Source organism: Carcharhinus amblyrhynchos, chromosome 16 (assembly GCF_965287045.1).
Source record: "Carcharhinus amblyrhynchos chromosome 16, sCarAmb.v2.hapA, whole genome shotgun sequence".
Classification (NCBI taxonomy): domain Eukaryota; kingdom Metazoa; phylum Chordata; class Chondrichthyes; order Carcharhiniformes; family Carcharhinidae; genus Carcharhinus; species Carcharhinus amblyrhynchos.
In genome coordinates, this window is record NC_137339.1 from 6,618,942 (window position 1) to 6,628,237 (window position 9,296).

Here is a 9,296-nt window from a genome sequence, read left to right on the forward strand (position 1 = left end):
GACGAGTGCTAGCGGGGAGTAAGCCAATCAGGTGAGAGCAGACAGATATTCATGAAGGGGTTAAATCAGAGTGACGGAGGAGGCAGCAATCAGTTAATGAATTATTATATAACTATACACTTAGCTTATATAAATCCCAAGTCCTGGTTGTGTAAGTCAACCAGCGATTCCAAAATGTTTTGATTTATTTTAATTATTCATTTAATTATTAGAAATTACAGTAATTGCAAGTATTTTTGGCCTCCAGGATTATTTAAAAACAAATGGAAAATATCGGCCTTTTCCCGATCGGTTCAGACCACCCGGTTGCCAGGGGTGATGCGTTACGTCTGTGACGTGATGACGTTGTCGCGGTCACATCGCGTCGTAACGTTGCGTCTTTGGCGAGGCGGCGTAATGTCGTTGGTGTGGAGTCTTCACGCCGCCGGCGGGGGCGGGGGGGGGGGGGGCGATGGCCCGACGTCATTGGCGTGGCGACGACGCGACGCGCGTAGGCTCGGCACTGACGTCCTCTCCTGATTGGTGAGCTCAGCCTGTCAATCGGAGTTACCCCCGCCCCCGCCCCTTCCTGCGCCTGCGCTTGGTGCTTGCCGCCACCCCTCCTCCTCCGTCGGGTGAGAGGCGCTGGGCTGGGCTGACAGCAGGTGGGAGGCTTTGGCTGGCAGCCTGACTCCAGCGATCCAGCTGCTGCTGCCTGGGTGCAGCGAGAGCGCGGGGCCAGAAGAGCAGCAGCAATCTGCTTCTCCCGGCAAGGTCAGTGCAGTGTGGGCACCAGGCCTCTGCAGCCCTGAGCTGCTAAAGTGACTTCACCCATTGATAAAGTAAACCCCTTTCCCAGATAATATTGGAGCTGAGATATTAACTGTCTCTGTCTCTGTCTCTACAGGAACCGGCTGCTGACTTCAAATTATTTCCCTTCTTCTTCCAGATCTCCAGCACTGCCAGTGTATATTTCTGCCCCTGCACCAGGAGGGATTTTACGCCTTGGCTCATGTGAAGCAATAAAGCGCAAAGATCATTGAACTTTATTGGAGCTGGAGGATATTTCATCATTTCCAGTCAGATTGGAGGACCTTTGCTCAGCAAGGGCTGGGGGTAGGTGATGATTTTTACCTCTCTCTTAGCTTAACCCAGCTTGCAGGTGGTCAGGAACGCGAATGGGATGCTGGCCTTCATAGCGAGGGGGATTGAATATAAAAGTAGGGAGGTCTTGCTGCGGCTGTATAGGGCACTGGTGAGGCCGCAGCTGGAGTACTGTGTGCAGTTTTGGTCGCTGCACTTACGCAAGGATAGTTTGGCCTTGGAGGGAGTGCAGAGGAGGTTTACTAGGCTGATACCGGAGTTGAGGGGGTTGAGCTATGAGGAGAGGCTGAATAAACTAGGCTTGTACTCATTAGAGTTTAGAAGAATGAGGGGAGATCTCATTGAGACATATTAGACGATGAATGGGATGGATAGGATAGAGGTGGAGAGACTCTTCCCGCTCAGAAAGGACAGTAGGACTAGGGGGCACAGCCTCAAGATAAAGGGGGGGCGGTTTAGAACGGAGTTGAGGAAGAACTTCTTCACTCAAAGGGTGATGAATCTCTGGAATTCTCTGCCCGTTGAAGTGGTGGAGGCTACCTCGTTAAATATTTTTAAGACGCGGGTTGATGGGTTTTTGATAAGAGAAGGGATTAAGGGTTATGGGGAGAGGGCGGGAATGTGGAACTGAGCCACGACAGATCAGCCATGATCTTATTGAGTGGCGAGGCAGGCTTGAAGGGCTAGATGGCCTACTCCTGCTCCTATTTCTTATGTTCTTATGCTTACGATGAATTGTGATAATTAGAATTACGATGGATGCAATCTCGCACCGAATCCAACACTTTACCAAGAATTTTAGACAAGACAGTTTCAGTTAAATTGCACATCAGGTCGTCTGTCCGAGTTCGTAGAATCATAGGATCCTACAGTGTATCAAGTCTGCACTGACCACAGTTCCACGCAGGACCTATTCTCATAACCCCACATATTCACCCTGCTGATTCCCTGACACTAAGGATCAATTTAGCATAGCCAATCAACCTAACAAGCACATCTTTGGACTGAGAGAGAAAACCAGAGTACCCGGAGGAAACCTTTGCCAACACAGGGAGAACGTGCAAACTCTGCACAGCGAACCAAGGCTGGGATTGAACCTGGGTCCCGGCACTGTGAGGCAGCAGTGCTAACCACGAGTTGACTGTAGGTCACTTAAAGAGTGATCTTTGACTGAGACCTTTCTGCTGGTTTACCAGGAATCTTGCTGTTGATAGGCGTCCTCCTCCTTCCTTTCTGTGCACTCCAGTGCAGAACCTCTTTGAGGACTTTACGTACAGAATGCAGTTTTTGATGGAGCTCATGCTCGGTCTTGTTCAAGAGGGTGGCTCAGAAAGGCAACGGAGTGGTTAGCACTGCTGCCTTGACACGGTAGTTAGCATAGCTGCCCCAAAACACTAGGGACCTGCGTTCAATTCCAGACTGAGGTGACTGTGCGGAGTATGCATGTTTTCCCCATGTCTGCGTGGGTTTCCTCCGGGTGGTCCAGTTTCCTCCCACAGTCCAAAGATGTGTGGGTTAGGGCGATTGGCTATGCTAAATTGCCACTTAGTGTCCATAGGTATGTAGAATAGGTGGATTAACCATGGTAAATGTGCAGAATTATGGGGATAGGGTGGAGGGGAGGGATGCTCTTTTGGGGAGTCGGTGCAGACTCGATGGGCCGGATAGCCTCTTTTTGCACTGTAGGGATTCTGTGGTTCTGTGGAATCTATTCCATAAACCTTGTTTAATGAACAGGCTCAAAGGGCCAAATAGTATTTCCCTGTTCCAATGTTCGTATAAAAAGGCAGGATGAACAGCAGTTAGTTAACTTTGTTGTTAAACTTAGATACATTGCTACTCTAAAATGCTGGAATGTGTTTCAATCTGACAATTTAGAGTGTGTGTGATGCAAGCACCGGGAAGCAGATACATCTTGGGATGTTTTCTCTGAACCCCTGCTGCCTGACACAGTTACATCGAATCTATTTATCTACAGCACTGGGGATTTGAACCCCCTGGATATTCTTACAATTTTTGTCAAAGTGTTCACTCTTTCTTTAGTCGGGACTGCTAGTAGACTAATTGGTCGTTACAGAGAAAACAAGTGTGCTTTCCAAGCTGGTCAGTTAAGTAATTCCTAAACCAATGAGTTGACCTTGTTGACTGGGATTTGGATTGTTATAGTTAAACTAGTAATACCTAACTAGTACTGGGACTTGGTGCTCCAGCACTTTTAATAAACAAGATTTTTCTCCTTTATCTTTCTTTATCTGAATGGATAGGATCTTAGAACAGAGAAAGGGGACATTTGGTGTGTTGTGTCTGTGCCACTTCTTTGAACATGCTGTCGAATCAATTCCACTTCTCTGTTCTTTCTGTTGTCTCAGCTGTGACTCCACTGGTAATACCATTGTTTCTGAATTGAAAGGTTCTGGGTTCAAGTCCCATTCCAGGCCGATACTGCAGGCAGGGCACCGCAACAGCTCAGTGACTATCACTGCTAGCTGTGCAGATACATGGATTTGGGCCTGTGTCTGTGGGAGTTTGCACATTCTCCCTGTGGTTGCGTGGGTTTCCTCCGGGTGCTCCGGTTTCCTCCCACACCCCAAAGATGTGCTCTTAGGCTGATTGGTGTACCAAATTGACACTATTCTCCCCTGAATTTGGCTACATTAGGGGTTCCATTCACATACACACAGGGCATGGTAGGTGTGGGAAGATGCGGTGGCACGGGCTCGTTGGGCCGAAGGGCCTGTTTCCCGTGCTGGGTTGTTCTTTGTTCTAGTGCAGGGAGTGCTGCATTGTCAGAGATGCCTTCTTTTAGTTGAGCTGTGAAACACCAAGGACCTATCTGCCAGCGCAGGTAAATGTAAAAGAACCCCCGACACTATTTCGAAGAGCAGGGGACTTATTGCTAGTGTCCCGGCCAATGACAACCTCACAAAAACCGATCAATATCTGGTTACTGATAGTGGCACTTTGCTGATGTGCAAAACGTTTTGTGTACAGGAGTTGGGAAATCATGCTGCAGCTATATAAAACCTAGGGTGCAGTTCTGGTCACCACAATACCAGAAGGATGTGGAAACTTTGGAGAGAGTGCAGAGAAGATTCATCAGGATTTTTCCTGGCCTCAAGGGTGTTGGCTATGAGGAATAATGGTAGGAAGGACTATTACTTACGTGGCGAAAAACTGCAGCAGGCGACGGTGCAGAGGGACCTCGGGGTCGTTGTGCATGAATCGCAAAAACCCAGCCTGCAGGTGGTCAGGAAGGCTAATGGGATGCTGGCCTTCATAGCGAGGGGGATTGAATATAAAAGTAGGGAGGCCTTGCTGCAGCTGTATAGGGTACTGGTGAGGCCGCAGCTGGAGTACTGTGTGTAGTTTTGGTCGCTGCACTTACGCAAGGATATTTTGGCTTTGGAGGGCGTGCAGAGGAGGTTTACTAGGCTGATACCGGAGTTGAGGGGGTTGAGCTATGAGGAGAGGCTGAATAAACTAGGCTTGTACTCATTAGAGTTTAGAAGAATGAGGGGAGATCTCATTGAGACATATAAGATGATGAATGGGATGGATAGGATAGAGGTGGAGAGACTCTTCCCGCTCAGAAAGGACAGTAGGACTAGGGGGCACAGCCTCAAGATAAAGGGGGGGCGGTTTAGAATGGAGTTGAGGAGGAACTTCTTCACTCAAAGGGTGGTGAATCTCTGGAATTCTCTGCCCGTTGAAGTGGTGGAGGCTGCCTCGCTAAGTATTTTTAAGACGCGGGTTGATGGGTTTTTGATAAGCGAGGGGATTAAGGGTTATGGGGAGAGGGCGGGAATGTGGAACTGAGCCACGACAGATCAGCCATGATCTTGTTGAATGGCGGGGCAGGCTCGAAGGGCTAGATGGCCTACTCCTGCTCCTATTTCTTATGTTCTTATGTTCTTATGAATTAACTAGGATTGCTTTCATTGGAAAGATGGCTGAGGGGATGATCTGATAGAGATCTACAAAATTATGAGAGGCGTAGACAGTGGATAGTCAGTGGCTTTTTTCATGGGTGGAAGTGTCAATTACAAAGGGGCACAGGTTCAAGGAGAGAGGGAAAAGTTTAAGAGAGATGTGCAGGGGACGTTTTTCACACAGAGAGTGGTGGGTGACTGGAATGTGCTGCTAGAGAAGGTGGTGCTACAGGCACATTAGCAACATAGGCATAGAGGGGTGAAGGGCCTGTTCCTTGGCTGTACTTGTCTTTGTTCTTTGAGAGTTTGTGAAAAACCCCAAATGAAGATAAGTCTTTCTTCTATCCTTTGCCATAGCCCTGCAAAATTTAACCCAATTCCAGATTGGATTTTTGGAAGTAATACTGGAGTTGAGGGGGGATGCTCTTTTGGAGAGTCAGTGCAGACTCAATGGGCTGAATGGCCACCTCGTGTACTGTATGGATTTTATGGTTCCTATTGACAGTCAATGAACTAAAATTAATCGATGATTCAAATTAAATTGATAACTAAGGGGCAATTTTAGCATGGTCAATTCAGCGAACCTGCACATCTTTGGAGTGTGGGAGGAAACCAGAGCACGTGGAGGAAACCCATACAGACATGGGGAGAACATGCAGACTCCGCACACAGTGACCTGAGGCCAGAATTGAACCTGGATCCATGGTGCTGAAAGGCAACAGTGTAAACGACTGTACCACCGTGCTGAAATATGGCAGTCAAATCGAGCTAGTGAGCTACCACACACAGCAGTGAAACACATAGCAGGGGTGGCATAGTGGTTAGCACTGCTGCTCAAAGTGCCATGGACCTGGGTTCAATTCCATCCTAGGGTCACTGACTGTGTGGAGATTGCACGTTCTCCCCATCTGTGTGGGTTTCCTCCCATAGGCCAAAGATGTGTGGGTTAGGCAGATTGGCTATGCTAAATTAACTGGTGTCAGTGGGATTAGTGGGGTAAATATATGGGGTTACAGGGATAGGGCCTGGGTGGGATTGTGGTCGGTGCAGACTCGATAGGCCAAATGGCCTCCTTATGTTGGGATTTTATGAAATGATCAGATAACCTGATTTAGGGATTGTTTGAGGGATAAATGTGAGCACAAGACCAGGAGAACTCTGTAATCTTCTTCGAAATAGTGCCATGGGATCATTTACTCCCATTCACTTACTGAGAGGGAAGAGGGGCCTCAGTTTAATGTCTCCTCCTGATGAACAGTACCTCCAGCAATGTGGCACCCCCCTCAGTACCTGGACTTCAAACCAACACCTACCCAGGGGAGAGAGTGTGTGCCAGCTGCAACTGACACCACAGTCACTTTTACAATGTACTGCTCTCTCTAAATGTCGATATTTTCTCCCACCCAGGTATTGGCACTGCCACAATGCCAGTGAAGCCCTGATAGCAGTTAACCACACTGAAGGAAATGTTGGGACTGGGTGGCAGAGTAGTTTGCATTCGTCAGGTCGGGACGTCCAGAAGGGTCTACGGTCCAGCCTACGCACTGAGCAGTCACTCTGCTCAGCAAAGGAGCGCCTGGGATCTTTGCAATGGAAGCTCCACCCGATCTCTGCCAGGTCCGTGCAATCCGGCCACACCCCGATTCATCAGAAACTACAAAGCCCAGCCCCAGTCCTACCAGCTCACACTGCCCCAGATCAACAGCATCCTGAAGACCAATGAGTATAGCTTCAAAGTGCCTGAGTTTGATGGCAGAAACCTCAGCTCGGTGCTGGGCTTCGACAGTAACCAGTTAGCTTCCAATGTCCCCATCGAGGACAGGCGGAGTGCAGCTACCTGCCTGCAGAGCCGTGGCATGCTGCTGGGGGTGTTTGACGGACATGCTGGCTGTGCTTGTGCTCAGGCAGTCAGTGAAAGATTATTGTACTACATTGCTGTGTCCTTGCTGCCCCGCAAAACACTGATCGAGATAGAAGATGCAGTGGAAAATGAGAGGCCGGTCTTGCCCATTTTGCAATGGCACAAGCACCCCAATGATTACGTCAGCAGGGAAGCCGGGAGGCTTTACTTCACTAGTTTACGGACCTACTGGCAGGAACACATTGACCTGGGCTACGAAGAGGAGATGGACACCAGCGCCGCTTTGAGACGTGCCTTCAAACGATTAGACAGTGACATCTCGTTGGAGGCTCAGATTGGCGCTGGCAATCCGTTCACCAATTACGCCGCACTGCGGGTAGCCCTGTCTGGCTCCACAGCCTGCGTGGCGCACATCAACGGCACTGAGCTGCACGTGGCAAACGCCGGCGACAGCAGGGCAGTGCTGGGGGTCCAGAACCTGGACGGCTCCTGGTCGGCCCTGACACTGAGCGCCGACCACAACGCGCAGAACCCTGACGAGATGGAGCGGGTGCGATCGGAGCACCCTGCCTGGGAGGAGAAGACGGTGGTCCGGCACGATCGGCTGTTGGGCCTGCTGATGCCTTTCCGGGCGTTTGGGGACGTTAAGTTCAAATGGAGCACCGAGCTCCAGAAGCGAGTGCTGGAAAGCTGTCCGGAGCTGCTCACTGGCGACGAGTTCTCCAAAAGCTTCCCAGCCAATTACCACACTCCGCCTTACCTCACTGCTGAACCCGAAATCACTCATCACAAGCTGCGGCCCCAAGACAAGTTCCTGATCCTGGCCACCGATGGCTTATGGGATGTCATGCACAGGCAAAACGTGGTGCAGATTGTAGGGGAACACCTCACCAGTCTGCGCTTCCAGCAGCCCATCTCTGCCGTGGGCTATAAGGTGACGGTGGGTCAGATGCACAGCCTCTTGCTGGAAAGGAAAGCCCGTGTGTCGTCCTCCTTTGCGGACCAGAACTCGGCCACCCACTTGATCCGCCACGCGCTGGGCAGCAATGAGTTTGGGAGCATCGAGCACGGCCGCCTGTCGAGAATGCTCAGCCTGCCCGAGGATCTGGCCAGGATGTACCGGGACGATATCACGGTGGTGGTGGTGCAGCTGAATTCTCGCCTCATCGGGGCTTACGACAAAGCTGAAGCCAGCGTCAACTGAAAGCTCGTTCTGATCGCTGCCGTGTCGGAAACCAGAGACAAATGCTACGAGGCAACAGTAATGTTTCTGGGCTTGTGGTGAAAGGGTGCAAGAAATAGAACCTGCTCCCACCACCCAAGCCCATTTGCCCTCGCCAAACTGTGTTTTGAGCAACCCAAAGCCATGGTTTTATCCATTGCACTGTCCAATCCTGTGCCCCCCCACCCCCACAATCCTGGCCTCTTGTGCACCCCCAATTTTAATCACTGCACCATTGGCAGCAGTGCCATAAGCTGCTCTGTTCTGGAATTCCCTCCCTCAGCTCCCTCTTTTCCTTTTAAAACTCCACCAAAATCCTTCCACTTTAACCAAGTTCTCAGTCCCCCATTCCAGTAGACAGGCTCATGTTAAATTTTATTTGGTTATGTCCCTATGAAGCCCGTGGCCTGTAGAAGGCACTGTGTAGACACAGACAGTTGTTGTGTGATTGGAAATGTGACTTCCTACTACAATCCCTACACTGTCTTGGCATCCCAAGTTGGTAGTTCTTTTCTGAACTAAAATTGAAACTATTTTTGCTTGACTTGTGGGGTTTGGGCATCACTGACAAGGTGAGCAGTTACTGCCCATCCTTAATTGTCCGTTCTCTCCAATCACCTGGTGAAACAGATGATGATTTGCTTTTTTGGGATGAGAAGATAGAGAGAAACTTCTCCCAGTGAAGAACTGGCTGATTGCCAGAGGACACAGATTTAACATCATTGGCCCCCCCAAAAAAGAGCTGGTCAGTGAAGAATAGATTTTTTTTATGCAGCAAGTTGCTGTGATCTGGAATTCACTGCCTGAAAGGGCGGTGGAAACAGATTTAGTAGGAACTTTCGAAAGGGAATTGGATAAATCCTTAAAAGGGAAATGATCTGGGCGCTGGGAAGTGGGATTAGTTGATAGTTCTCTTTTAGACAGCCTGTACAGACACGATGGCCGGTGTTTTACAACCTCGCTTGCCCAAGGCTTGTAAAGTCCTACCTGAGGCCAACAGAGAATTCCGTCCTGCAAGTTTCGGACGGGCGTGCCAGTAAAATTCCGGCGATGGATCAGATGGACTCCTGAATAGAGAGTCTGGGGTAGAGGAAGGAATATATTACTGAATCGGGTGCTTTCATTCCACTGAGATCAAATTTGTTACACATTGAGTGCATGGATAATGCATTGAGTTACATAAAATGTACAAGAGACAAGT

At 49.5% G+C, this 9,296-nt stretch overlaps 1 pseudogene across 2 annotated transcripts; it reads left to right on the plus strand.

Annotated features, from left to right (window-relative positions):
• The first annotated feature begins 591 nt into the window (after window positions 1–591).
• LOC145353801 (pyruvate dehydrogenase [acetyl-transferring]-phosphatase 1, mitochondrial pseudogene) lies at window positions 592–8,348 on the plus strand (annotated as a pseudogene). Of its 2 annotated transcripts, none has more exons than XR_013888766.1 (3): window positions 592–753; window positions 887–1,095; window positions 6,420–8,348. The product of XR_013888766.1 is annotated as a pyruvate dehydrogenase [acetyl-transferring]-phosphatase 1, mitochondrial pseudogene, transcript variant X1 (transcript). The 2 variants fall into 2 exon arrangements; XR_013888767.1 differs by having other exon boundaries at window positions 929–1,095.
• The last annotated feature ends 948 nt before the right edge of the window (window positions 8,349–9,296 follow it).